The sequence below is a fragment of the Pelobates fuscus genome, chromosome 4 (genome assembly GCF_036172605.1).
Source record: "Pelobates fuscus isolate aPelFus1 chromosome 4, aPelFus1.pri, whole genome shotgun sequence".
NCBI classification, from domain to species: domain Eukaryota; kingdom Metazoa; phylum Chordata; class Amphibia; order Anura; family Pelobatidae; genus Pelobates; species Pelobates fuscus.
Genome location: NC_086320.1, coordinates 8,449,502 through 8,464,537, shown reverse-complemented (window position 1 = coordinate 8,464,537; position 15,036 = coordinate 8,449,502). Strand labels below are relative to the sequence as shown.

Sequence of the window (15,036 nt, the reverse complement as noted above, 5' to 3'; positions counted from 1 at the left end):
TGAACTTTACGGCCAGTTTCCTTATATTGATTGTTGGAGACAGGCCGTAAATGACTCGCCAAAATGGCTTCAGACATGCCACGAGGAGCAGTGTCGCCTCATGGTAGCTAGGACTTGTTTGTCCACTAGGACTGGTGTTAGGCCCATTTTGGACACGCCCCCTGAGTCCGAGATCCCTTTGCCGCCCCCTTACTTTCCGTTAAGAGGAAGTGACGCAAATGCAGGAAGTCCTGCAACCCTCCCCTCATTACCCCCATCCACTTCCGCTTCCTCCTCCAGTACAGAATCCACCCCCTCTCGTACTAAATCTCCCCTTCCGGAATTAGAACCAACCCCCATTAAATCCGAATATCCTGATTTGGCGCCACTTCAGACTTCCGGTCAAGCTTCATCTAGCTCGACTCGAAGTGTTTTATTTACAACCTTTTCCCAAAACCAAGTTCCCACATCCCCATACCCTATTTCTCCCCGACTGGAACCTATGACTGACGCCCCTCCACGTAGCCCCATACAGACCCGACAACTGACCGGTACCCAACAATTAAAGCACTATCAGATGCCTCTTCGTCTGAATCCTGGGTCAGCCTATATCGATGCCGCAGGCCAAATGGCACATGCTGACCCAGTCTTTGTATATGTCCCATTCACGACAACCGATCTCTTAAATTGGAAGACCCACAATTCCTCGTATACTGAGAAACCACAAGCTATGACTGATCTGTTCACCTCAATAGTACAGACACATAACCCGACATGGGCTGATTGCCAGCAGTTATTAATGACTTTATTCAACAATGAGGAAAGGACAAGAATTAATCAAGCGGCCATTAAAGCACTAGAGGATAAAGCCCGTACTTTAAACCAAGCCAATCCATCAGCATGGGCCGCAACACATTATCCCAACACCGATCCTGATTGGAACGTAAATGGTGCTGATATGGTCCAACTCAGAGCCTATAGAGACGCTATAATTGCTGGCATGAAAGCCGGAGGAAAGAAAGCTATTAATATGTCGAAGACAGTTGAGGTGATTCAGAAAAGCGATGAAGCGCCCAGTGTCTTTTATGACCGATTATTGGAGGCATACCGCTTGTATACCCCCTTTAATCCGGAAGACGCAGATAATTCCCGAATGGTGAACTCCGCCTTTGTCAGCCAAGCTTACGGAGATATTAAGCACAAGCTACAAAAGTTAGAAGGGTTTGCAGGTATGTCAATCACCCAACTAATGGAGGTAGCGAATAAGGTGTATATGAATAGGGAAACAGAAAGTAAGAAAGAGGAAGAGCGCAAGATGCGTAAAAAGGCTGATATGCTAGCGGTAGCGATCGCAGGCGTAGATAGACGGGGCCCAGATAGAGGCGATAGTAGATGGAAAAGGGAGCCTTTGAGTAGGAATCAGTGTGCGTATTGCAAGGAAGAAGGGCATTGGAGGAACGAATGTCCACAAAGAGAGCAGTACGAGAGAGACCAACCCAGGGCAGGTTATGGAAACTTTAGAGGCAGAGCGAGAGGTAGAGGAGGCCCCGGAGGGAGTAATGGTAATAGAGGGAGTAATGGGAATAGAGGAAGTGTTAGGGAAGACAGGTATATTCCAGCAGCGCAAAGGTCCCGCGATAGAGAAGGTAGGGACTTTGTAGGATTGGCTGACACGGTCATGGAGGACTATTGATACCGACCGGGCTCCATCCCCCTTGGTCGAGCGGAGCCTATGGTCGATGTATCAATAGGGGGAAAAAGGAGTGCGTTCATGATCGACACTGGTGCTGAACATTCAGTGGTGACTAATCTAGTTGCTCCTCCATCTGGAAGGACTATTACTGTGATAGGAGCAACTGGAAGAAGTGCTGAAAAACCGGTTCTTAAAAGTCGACTCTGTACATTGGGAGGCCATGTAGTAAAACATCAATTCCTTTATATGCCTGAATGTCCAGTCCAATTGCTGGGACGTGATATGCTATCTAAGTTACAAGCGCAGATTACGTTCCTACCAAATGGAACAACATCCTTAAAGTTTAATGGACCTTCAGGTATTATGACATTATCCGTACCAAAGGAAGAAGAGTGGCGACTTTATACAGCGTTGACTAGCCAAAACCCTAGGAGTGATGAGTCATTATTCAACATACCAGGAGTTTGGGCAGAGAACAACCCACCAGGACTGGCCCGCAATATTCCACCTATTAAAATCGAACTAAAACTCGGGGTTTATCCAGTGAGCCTAAGACAATATCACATCCCGCAGAAGGCTAAGAAGAACATCCAATCTTATCTGGATAAGTTCATACGGTATGGTATCCTAAAATTCTGTACTTCCCCCTGGAACACCCCATTGCTGCCTGTTCAAAAGCCCGGTACAGATGAGTATCGACCTGTGCAGGACTTGAGAGCAGTCAATGATGCGGTTGTTAGTATACATCCAGTCGTGCCCAATCCATATAACCTGCTTGCTTTAATTCCGGGCGGGGCTACTTACTTTACAGTCTTAGATCTCAAAGATGCCTTCTTTTGCCTCCGAATTGCCGCAGAAAGTCAATGTATCTTCGCTTTCCAATGGGAAATCGCTGTAACGGGCTCAAAACGCCAAATGACCTGGACAAGACTGCCCCAAGGGTTTAAAAATTCACCTACCCTATTCGGTTCAGCTCTAAGTCAAGATCTACTGGATTTCGAGTCTATCCCAGGAGAGTGTGTATTGTTACAATATGTAGATGACTTGTTGGTAGCAGCAGTTACAAAAGAAATCTGTCAGCAAGCAACGCACGATCTACTACACATTCTCTGGAAGGCAGGATACAAGGTGTCTAAAAAGAAGGCTCAGTTGTGTTTGCCAACTGTCAAATATCTGGGATTCCATATCTCTGAAGGTCAAAGAATTATGGGGCCAGAGAGAAAAGAAGCTGTGTGCCAAATACCGATACCCAAGAATAGAAGACAAGTGCGAGAATTCTTGGGGGCAGCAGGCTTCTGTAGGATATGGATTCCCAGCTACGCGATACTGGCAAAACCTCTGTATGCAGCTATCAAAGGTACAGAGCACGACCCCTTCTTATGGACTCAAGAACAGCAAACGGCATTTGAAGATGTGAAGAAGGCTTTGATGAGTGCCCCAGCATTAGGTCTACCTGATCACACACGACCATTCTACCTGTATGTACATGAGCAAAGAAGAATGGCTGTGGGAGTATTGACACAGTACTTGGGATCATGGCAAAGACCTGTTGCCTACATGTCTAAGCAATTGGATGCAGTGGCCAGCGGACTTCCACCTTGTCTAAGAGCCGTAGCTGCAGCTGCCCTGCTAGTAGCTGAAGCCGATAAACTCACTCTGGGTCAAGAACTTTATGTACGAGTCCCACATGCAGTACAGACGTTGTTGGATTACAAAGGAAATCATTGGTTTAGTAACAGCCGTATGACCAAGTATCAAGCAATGTTGTGTGAAAACCCAAGAGTGCATTTAGAGACTGTAAATACCTTAAATCCAGCTACCCTTTTGCCACAACCTACTGAAAGTCAACATGATTGTTTGGAAGTAATGGATGAAGTATTTTCAAGTAGACCAGATCTTCGTGATTTTCCCATCCAGAACCCCGATGTTCAATATTACACCGACGGCAGTAGTTATGTGAAAGAAGGGATCCGCTATGCAGGATATGCAGTAACAACAATAGACAAGGTGATAGAAGCTCGGCCACTGGCGAAAGGAACATCAGCACAAAAGGCAGAATTGATAGCACTGACACGAGCGTTACAATTGGCTGAAGGTTTAAGAGTGAACATCTACACGGACTCCAAGTATGCGTTTTTAACCACTCATGCCCACGGAGCTTTGTATAAAGAAAGAGGACTATTGAATTCAGAAGGCAAAGAAATCAAGTATGCAGCTGAAATCCTACAACTATTGGAAGCAGTGTGGGAGCCGAAAGAAGTCGGTATCATACATTGTCGAGCGCATCTGAGAGGAGATGGTGATGTAACCAAGGGAAATCGGATGGCAGATAGTGCAGCTAAGCGTGCCGCTGAATCGGGAAGACAGGAGTATGTGGGGCATATAGCTGCTCTTATACCTACTCCACTGTCTCAATGGACTCCAGTTTATACAGCTCAAGAAGAGGAGTGGTTAAAGACTGAACCAGGAAAGTATTTGGAGAACAAGTGGTATCAGCTAGAAGATGGAAGAATAGTCATACCAGCATCACTAGCGGTAGAAATTGTCCAAAATTATCACAACGGGACACATTCTGGGAGAGACAGCACAGAAGAATCTCTCAGAAAACATTTCTACATACCAAGATTGTCCAACTTGACTCAGGCCATTGTACGCAGATGTGTAACGTGTGCTAAAAATAATGCAAGACAAGGACCAGTAAAGCCACCAGGAGTCCAGTTTATGGGGGGACTCCCCATGTCCGATCTACAAATAGACTTTACAGTGATGCCTAAATCGGGTGGACATCGTTACCTGCTGGTAATTGTGTGCACCTATTCAGGCTGGGTAGAAGCATGTCCTACTCGTACAGAAAAAGCAGGAGAAGTTGTGAGATTCCTGTTACGAGAAATAATACCTCGATATGGACTACCCTGTTCTATAGGATCGGACAATGGTCCAGCTTTTGTTCACCAGTGCCTACAACAACTGACTCATATGCTTGGTATAAAGTGGAGGCTTCATACGGCATATAGACCCCAGAGTTCTGGTAAGGTAGAGAGAATGAATAGAACTATTAAGAACCAGTTGGCTAAAATGTGTCAGGAAACCCAACTTAAGTGGAACGTTCTCTTACCCATAGCTCTATTGCGAATCCGCAGTACCCCTACCAGAAGGATGGGCCTCTCTCCTTTTGAAATCATGTATGGGCGACCACCTCCCGTACTTGGTAACTTAAGGGGGGACTTGAGTCAGTTGGGAGAAGGAATTACCCGGCAGCAGGTTGTAGAGTTGGGTAAGACTATGGAGGAGGTACAGAAATGGGTACAAGATAGATTACCTGTGAATATTTATCCCCCTGTTCATAGTTATCATCCAGGAGATCAAGTGTGGATTAAAGAGTGGAATAATGTACCGTTAGGGCCCAAGTGGAGAGGTCCTTATGTTGTTCTTTTGTCTACCCCTACAGCAATAAAAGTAGCCGAAGTGACTCCGTGGATACATCACTCCAGGGTTAAACCAGCAGCAGTCGATTCTTGGCAAGTTACAGCAGATCCAGAGAATCCCTGCAAGATCCGGTTAAAACGCACGACTCAGTCGGAGTAACGAGGAACTATTGTGGATTACAAATTTTATTATTTTTGGGATTTGGTGCGTGAGTGAGAAGGCCATAATAAAGCCTGTCCGCCCACCGACGTATAGTTTATAAGCCAGGGAAAGTCTCGAAGGGACTCCTGTGAAGACGAGCAGAACTCCATTCCCTGCAGCCCTCACATCCTGGAAGCTGAGGTGCCTTCGCACGGACGAAGACTGAGGATGACGGCGAAAGATGTGTTTTTGATAGTGTTTATTTATGTGTGTTTTTATATTCAGGAAGGTAGAGGTACCGACACTCCTAGCTGTGAGGTATGCATTAAGACTACGAGAACAGGTAACCATATTTCCCAAACCCTAATTTGGCATTCACAATATGAGTGTAAAGGAGATGTATCGAGATGTAGATACCTAAATATAGACTATAGTGTGTGCCATTTAGGAGTAGGAGAACCTAAGTGCTTCAGTCCGGAGTATCAACCTCGTACAATTTGGTTGACTCTCAGGAATGGAGATCCTCAGGGGACCCTAATTAATAAGACAGTGTTAGAATCCGTACATTCTTCGGGTGTTCTGCTATTTGATGCATGTAAGGCGATATCAAGTGGTAGAAAGCCGTGGAATGTATGTGGGGATCTTAGATGGGAGAGGACGTATGGGTCTAATGATAAATATATTTGTCCCAGTAGTAAAAATAAATATGTGAGTCCTAGATGCCCAAATAAAGACTATAACTTTTGCCCATATTGGTCTTGTGTGGGGTGGGCGACTTGGGGACAGACAGTAGACAAAGACATGATAGTGACTAAGTTGCCTACCAGCCCATATTGTAAGTCTATGGAATGCAACCCAGTCCATATACTTATAAATAACCCCGACAAGTTCTTAGACAAATATGGCAATTTATTTGGATTTCAGATATACGGGACGGGTTTAGATCCTGGGACAGTATTGTTTATAGGGATAGAGACTGATACGGTATCTTCCCAGACTCATCAAGTATACCATTCCTTTTATGAAGAGATGAGTATAGATAATAAGATCCCCCATAATGCTAAAAACCTGTTCATCGATTTAGCTGAAAGTATTGCCGGTAGTCTTAATGTTACCAACTGCTATGTGTGTGGAGGTACTAACATGGGAGACCAATGGCCTTGGGAAGCAAAGGAGGTAATGTCCGGTTCTGAGGCAGTTGACCAACTAATATCTACACAAGCCGATTATCATATGAGTGTTAGAGGTAAATCTGAGTGGAGATTAAAGACCTCCATCATAGGTTATGTTTGCATAGCAAGGAAAGGAATAATGTATAATACTTCTGTAGGAGAATTAACTTGTCTAGGGCAAAAAGCTTATGATGATGATACAAAGAATACAACTTGGTGGTCGGCTTCAAATGTCTCAGAACCATCTAACCCGTTTGCTAGATACGCCAATTTAAAGGATGTGTGGTTTGATCTATCCATCACATCTACCTGGAGAGCCCCAGCAAATTTGTACTGGATCTGTGGTAAGAAAGCCTATTCGGAGTTGCCACAGGACTGGGAAGGGGCATGTGTGTTGGGTATGCTCAAACCATCCTTCTTCTTGTTACCTATTGAAACAGGTGAGACTTTAGGTGTTAAAGTGTATGATGTGAATCATAGGAAGAAAAGGGGACCCATAGAGATAGGCGCCTGGGAAGATGATGAATGGCCTCCCCAGCGTATCATAGATTATTATGGGCCAGCCACGTGGGCAGAAGATGGTACCTTTGGTTATAGAACCCCTATTTATATGCTCAACCGCATTATAAGATTACAGGCGGTGGTTGAGATTATCACTAACGAGACATCACAAGCGCTCAATCTTCTAGCTAAGCATAATACCAGGATGAGGACAGCAGTCTACCAAAATAGATTAGCCTTGGATTACCTTTTGGCAGTAGAGGGAGGTGTATGTGGGAAGTTTAACCTGAGCAATTGCTGTCTTCAAATAGATGACGAAGGGCAAGCAATAGCTGAGCTTACTAGCCATATGGTTAAACTAGCGCATGTGCCTACTCAGGTATGGAAAGGGTATAATCCAAGTAGTTGGTTTGGTAGCTGGTATGAGTGGTTTGGAGGGCTTAAGGCAGTGGTAGGTGGAGTCCTACTGATTTTAATGTTGTGTCTACTCCTACCGTGTCTTATACCCTTAGTAGTTAGGTCTGTGCAAAGCCTGATAGGAAATATAGCAGAGAGGAAGGCTGCTGCACAGATAATGGCAATATATAAATATAAGGCTCTAGATCAGGGAGAACCAATGCAGGAAGATGAGTGTTGAAGATTCACATCATAAGATAAGTCTGGTCTGGTTCAAGGTAACTTGCGGTGTAAGCAAACTAAGGTTAAGTGATGCCTCAAGTAATTGTAAAATATCAAGAGGCATCAAAGGGGGGAATGTGGTGGAATCTCGGTAAAAATAAATTTAGTAGGCCGAGATTACCACGTGGCATGTGTACGTGCATATGCTGACGTATCGATCAGTTGGTTGCACGTGGCAAGATACGATCAGTAGTGTACGGAGCATGTGCAAGAATACAGGATATAGTATTCCCCTCCTCCATTGTGCTGGACAAGCCATGCGGTCAAACAGGAAGTTAATTCTTATTTGTGTTGATTGGTCAAGAGAATGTGCGGGTGGAGCTTAATATGGGAGGAGTTATGTGCCTATATAAGGAGCCTGCACTATTGTCCGGGGCTCAGAACTTGCTGTATTTTGGTGACATTAGTCCCTCTGAGTCCCGATCGGTGATCCAATAAAGAATCTCTTCCTTCCTGAAGAAACCTGTGTCCATCTCTCTGTGCTTGGCTTCCGTCAGTTTCTCCGGTATCAACACCATTCAGGGAGACAACTGCCAATTTAATAATGGCTCAAGGAGTTAACTGCCAACTGTCAACTTTTGAAAAATGTTCTTAAAGTGGTACATACATATTGTACTGAACAGATACAGGCATTTAAACAGCAGGGAGAAGGTTTAACTGAGGGCCCACAGGCAAATACATGAAAAATCCTTCACAACCTGTAATAAATGTAACTGGCAACATTTTTATTTCCTAGGGATAGAAAAAAATAGATAATTATTGGAGAGGTGGTAACCTTATAAAAAAACTGGCTCAATGGGAAACATATTGGATAAATACACTTAAAACCCTACAACCAAGGGGACTAAATTTAGATATTGATTTATGGTGTTTTTTGGATTAGAATCAGTTCATTGTGGGTAGACATGAATTGTCTGCTCCAATTCTACCTCTCCCTCATTCTATTTTTATTTTATTTTATTTTTATCATTTTTTATTTTATCTCTATGGTGTGGGGATGCCTTTGCATTGAATGTTTATTTCATTTTATATATATTGTTGTCTTGTTTCAGTCCTTCTTGTTAATGTAAAGAGTTCCGCCTTGCAATCACACATATATACATATATGTATATATATATATATAGGTATGTATATGTATGTGAGAAAAGGAAAACAAAAAACAAAAAGAAAAAGAACCAATAAATCAATATAAAATTCTGGTTATAGATTAAACAACCCTACTGATACAGACAAAGAGATATTTAATTATATTACAATAAATTAAATGTCTGAAATATATTGATTATACATCTTTAAATATCAAAATAAGTGCTCTTTATAAGCTTATGTGTGTTTGCTTGTAGGAACTTTATATTGCATATTTTCATTGCATATTTTTATGTACAGAAAGGGAAATGTGCAAAGTATCTATATATATCTTTTAAAACATGTTTTCATTCTCCCCTCCCTGCTCATACTATGCATAAAATACCGATTTTGAACAGTCCCACTTTGATAAACCGATTGTGAAACATAAGCAATAAAGATCCATCGAAAAAAACACGAAAAAAACAAGAAAAAAATCTATGGAACGCAATTGGAACGCACAACGCACGCACGCAACGGAACGTGATGACGTCATACACCCGGAACCAGGAAGTGATCGGATTCCGATTGCGAACAGCTGAACTTCATCGGTGGAACCTATGAATGAACGTTATTTATTAATTGTGGGGTGTATTTAAGAGGGAGGGAGAGAGAATATTTTTTATTCATTGTTAAACCTGTCACACTGCTGCAAGGTCCCTGAGGAAGTCCCTGTAGTGGGAAGAAACGCGTTGGACACATTGTGGGCAGCTTTTTACTCCATGCTGATTGATTCTTACCTATGTGTAAGTAATAAATGCTTTTTGTACTTTGCACAAGCCTTTCTACTTTTTCATTCTGGATGTCTTTTCTTTTTGTGTTTCTCTCCATTAATGAGATTGAATAATTGTGAAATCAGAGAAATACCTGAGAACAACAAGGAGTTGTGATACACCCTGTTTTTACAGAAAAAGTGTGAGTGATCCATTGGGCACATATCACTATTATATATATATCAAACAGAGTTGCACTATGTTATTTTTTATTTCCCTATAGTTGGATTGACCCATATTTTGGTTTCATGTTTATATGGAAGATTTGAGGAGATCTTCGGGTTAAAATCTACTATTTAGAGGAAAGTCCTTTTATTCATTTATAACACCTGGTGTTATGTCACATTGGTGAAATTGTATTATCACAAAGCTATGCAGTGAAAGAGCTAGAGTATTTACTAAGCTTGACCTTAGGAGCGCTTACAATTTGGTTAGAATTAAAGAGAATCATGAGTGGAAGACGGCATTTAATACCCGTAGTGGGCACTATGAATATCTGGTAATGCCATTTGGGTTATGCAACGCCCCAGTCGTATTCCAAGACTTTATAAATGATGTACTCAGGAAATTCATTTACTCATTTGTCTTGGTTTATTTGGATGATATTTTGGTGTATTCCCCTGATCTTCAAACTCACCACTCCCATGTGAAACAGATTCTGCAGACGTTGTTGAAAAATAAACTTGATTGTAAATTAGAAAAGTGCATATTTGACCAGCCTGAAGTCCACTGTTTGGGTTACAACATCTCTGCATCGGGATTTCAAATGGATTCTAAAAAACTAGAGGCTGTACTACACGGGCCATTACCCTCTGGTTTAAAAGCCATTCAAAGGTTTATTGGTTTTGCCAACTATTACAGAAGATTCATCAAGGGATTTTCTTCTGTAATAGCCCCAATCACTAATATGACTCGCAAAGGGGTTAGTAGCACGGTATGGTCCAAAGAGGCTGTGAATGCTTTTGAGGCTCTTAAACAAAGATTTGCCTCTGCGGACATACTAAAACATCCCGATACCAGTAAACCTTTTATATTGGAGGTTGATGCATCCGAGACAGGGGTAGGGACTGTTCTCTCTCAGAGAGAAAGCAAGGGAACACCATTGCATCCTTGTGGCTACTTCTCCAGAAAGATGTCTCCTGCTGAGCGCAACTACGATATTTGCAATAGAGAACTGTTGGCCATTATTCTTGCCCTCAAGGAGTGGCGACATCTTTTGGAGGGTTCCAAGGACCCCCTGTTCATAACCGACCACAAAAACCTGGCATATATAGGGGATGCCAAACGTTTGTCTTCCAGACAGGCTAGATGGTCACTGTTCCTTTCACGTTTTAACTTCCTCATTACTTATAGACCTGGTTCTAAAAATACCAAGGCTGATGCCTTGTCCAGGCAATTTGATAATGAGTCCGCTCCGGAACAGGTGACATCTCCTATTATTCCACCAGAGTGTATTATTGCTACTACTGTCCTCTCACTGTCTTCTCCACTGCTTGGCACCATACTGGAGGCCCAGCCTCAGGCGCCCAGTTGTAAACCGTGTGATAAACTGTTCGGTCCCCTATGTGAAAGGGTTAATATCATGAAAGTGTTCCATGACAATATAACTGCTGGACACCCTGGCATCAATAAGTCCACTGCCGCGATCACTAGATCATTTTGGTGGGATTCACTCAGGAAAGATGTAAAGGAGTATGTGCAGGCATGTTCTGTGTGTGCAGTTTCTAAGGTGACTCATGCACTTCCCTGTGGCCTGTTGCAGCCTCTTCCTGTTCCTGAGATTGCATGGTCCCACTTATCCATGGACTTTATTGTTGAGCTTCCTAGCTCTGCTGGGTTCACTACTATTCTCATGGTTGTAGACCGATTTTCTAAGATGGCTCACTTCATTCCTCTCAAGAAGTTGCCATCTTCGCAAGAATTGGTCCTAATTTTCATATGTGAAATTGTCCGTTTGCATGGCATCCCTCACAATATTGTGTCTGATAGGGGCTCTCAGTTTGTGTCCAGGTTCTGGAGGGCGTTCAGTAAACAATTGGGGATTGATCTCTCCTTCTCCTCCTCCTACCATCCACAGACCAATGGTACAGCTGAGAGGGCTAACCAGTCATTAGAAGTTTATTTGCGTTTTATTAATAGCACACAGGACAATTGGTCCGAACTACTCCCATGGGCCGAGTTCGCTAGAAACAATGCTGTTCATGACTCCTCTGGGCACAGTCCATTTTTTGTCAATGATGGTAGGCATCCTACGGTTCTCCCTGCTGTGTTTTCTGATACTGCCATGCCTGCTCTGGATGAGCGTCTGGCCTCCATTCGGGATACCTGGGTTAAGGTTCAAACTGCTCTAGGGGCTGCTGCTGAACGCATCAAACATTTTGCTGATAAGCGTAGGAGTGCCAACCCGGTGTACCAAGTGTGGACCGGGTTTGGTTGTCATCTCGCAACATCAAGCTTAAGGTCCCTAGCATGAAGTTTGCCCCCAGATTCCTTGGTCCCTATAAAGTGCTTCGTAGGATCAATCCAGTGTCTTACTCTCTGGCTCTTCCTGCATCTTTAGGGATTCCCAACACTTTTCATGTGTCCTTACTCAAACCTCTTGTCTGCAATAGATATACTGTTCCTTGTGTTCCTCCCCCTCCGGTGGTGGTGGGTGGTCAGGAGGAGTATGAGGTATCTTCTATCGTGGATTCTAGGTTTTCTTGGGGCACTTTACAGTACTTGGTTGTTTGGAAAGGTTACGGTCCTGCTGATCATTCTTGGGTTTCGGCTCCTGACCTGCATGCGGGCCGTAAGATCCGCGCTTTTCACGCTAAATTTCCTCTCAAGCCTGGTCCTGCCCGCCCGGTGGGCGTTCTTCAGGTGGGGGGTAATATCACGTATTCATCTGCTTATAGAAATGTGGTTAATGACATTTACTGTTGTGACGAGAGCAATCTCACCACATTGCATTGGAGAATCCTGGTTGCCCACCTGCTGCCTTTGGACTATGGCCCTGAGAGATTGGGCCCTTTAAAAACAGTATTCGGCCATACCAGAGTGTATGTCACTCATTCTGGCCCTTTAAATACAGTGGGGTCATTCGGTACTTGCCCTGTGTGAGCGGTGATACCCCAGATAGCAATGTCATGGAGCCCATTCATATAATGAAAGACTATGTGAAAGACTTTAGCTCCATGGCAATTGAACTGTATGTGTGTGGTCTGAGCACCATTCGATAATGTGCGCTCAGGCCTAAGCTATCTGGGGATATGTTGCATGTATATGTTTTATGTAGTAATTGTAACATTGTGTAATTTTATGTCTTTTTGCAACCATGTGCTCAATGGAGTCTGCCTCTATCCCTGGATATAATTGGATTATTTTCCCATTGTCTCCAGGACAGAGGGCTCTGTAAAACCGGTCTGGGACAGATAGCCATGTGCCAGCCAGGGCCCAAAAGATATTTTACTAACTTTTGAACCCCTGGTCTGATTCATGCCATTTTTTTATATGTTGTTCCCCTGAATGGATTGGTTGTGAATATATAATTTTTTCATGTGAATGTGATGTATGTTTTTAGAGTTCTGAAAGTTGGGTAGAAAGTATGTTTAACTGTACGTATAATTGAGTTTCCTCTCAGGATAAGGGGAGGGAATATGTGGGATGTAACTGATATGTAATTGGTTGTTGTATACCTCCCTGTGGGCGGTCCTGTATTTGAAAAGACTGTAATAAAAACCAGGCTGGGTGTGCCAGCACCTCAGACCACTGCTTGACCCTCAACACGGAGCCTTGTCTCATTCTTGGGGGGATTCACTGTATGCTGTTGGAGACTGATTGCCAGGAGTGTAAGCTGATGTATGCTTTTCCTGTTCGTCTGCTAGCAGCTATTCGTGAGGTTCCAGTTTGGAGTGCTATTTTGTAATCAGTTCGGGAGTTTGGTGTTCTGCAGTAGCTGTGCCTGTGTCTCAGAAAGGGGATTATCGCCTAAACGGATTTTAACCCCTTGTCTGCTGAAACGGTCCGTAACAACTGTCCACACAGGAAAAGTTTTGCCGAGCAGCAACCTAATCCGCAGAAGGGTTACTGCTGGGCAGAAATTATGCAAATGAACCCTGGTAACTGACTTTGGGGTCAAAGGCCGGTTACAGCCTATCAGAACTAAAGGAGGGGTATTTAGGCCCAGTTCTCATCCTGCTCAGTGCCCTGTCGTGGTTTCCCTTGTGGTTGTCCGAGAGCGCGTTCCTGTTATTAGTTTTCTACCGGGTTTTTGACTTTGGCTTTGTTTATTGACTTCTCTATATTCTGGTATCCTGACTCCTGGCTTTCCTCATCGCTGCGTCCCTTTCTGTGTTCCCTGACCTCGGCTAGTATTTTGACTATTCTATCAACGTTAAATCCGGCCATTCTAAGGACCAGTAATACGTTACGTTACTTGTCATCCATGCTATACAGTTCTTTGTGCTGGATCAAACAGTAATCCTGACAGTTACTTGATTGTTGTAAGTGTTGCAAATGCTTACAGCTGAATCCTGGCTATGTTTGTATACTTTTTATTTAAAATTGTATACAATGTAACATTCTTCTTCTTTCACTGGGTAAGTATATTAGTACTTAGGCAATACTGTGCTTTGACGGCAATTCAGCATTTCGGACATTCGGAAGTACCCGAATGTCCGAATTGCCCGAAATTTGTCCAAATTCATATTCGGACCGAAACGAATTGCACATGTCTAATATTGACTTTCTATAGGATATATGGTGATAATATAATTATTATACTAACACATGTTAACATTAAGTTAAGCTACTCCTCTCTCCCGTACTTGTAAAAGCTACTATGGCTGGCCAACCACAGGTCATTTAACTGTTTCTACAAACTGTATGTTTGTTCATTCAGAGCGAATTTCACTTTTTTACTAATACAATTCAGCCAATTCATTCATACATGGCATCACACTGATGCCTCTTTCAGCTTTTGGTATTAGGCCCCTTACTAGGATATATTGATTTCTATACTATGAAATTTAATTTGGCTCCAAAACATAGCAAAGTGTCGCAACTGACTATTAATTTGTTAGGCCCAACTTGGGCCTATACATAGGGTAAAGAAATATAAATATGAACTTGTACATACATTCACTCTACACATTAAACATAAGCCTGTTTTACTTTGGTTTAGTTATTCTACTTAGGGGTTGTTGGTGTTGGTTTGCTTCCAATACACTTGTTAGCTTGATTACAATACTGCTGCACTTATCTCTCCACTTTTATGTTCCATGTAAATACTAAAACAAAGAAAACATCTATATAACTGCTATCAATGCTATATGAAGACCCACACGTAAATCAGTGTGCCCTCTGTACACCTAACAATAAATAAACAGAGCAACCAAAAAGTGGGGTATAGATAAAATAAGATAAATTTCCTATATAAAGGTTATACAACGTTAGGAAACGATAAACCAAATATATCCAGATATCTAGAAAGGAAACAAAATCTACATAGGGTAATGTCATCCGGTATCCATAAACGCAAACCATATGAAATCGACAGAGGAAATG

General features: G+C 42.8%; 1 protein-coding gene across 3 annotated transcripts in view; it reads left to right on the top strand.

Moving 5' to 3' along the window:
* LOC134608268 (cytochrome P450 2C6-like) overlaps positions 1 to 15,036 on the top strand; it is a 110,534-nt gene that overhangs the window by 75,215 nt on the left and 20,283 nt on the right. The gene's annotated exons all lie outside the window — the stretch shown is intronic.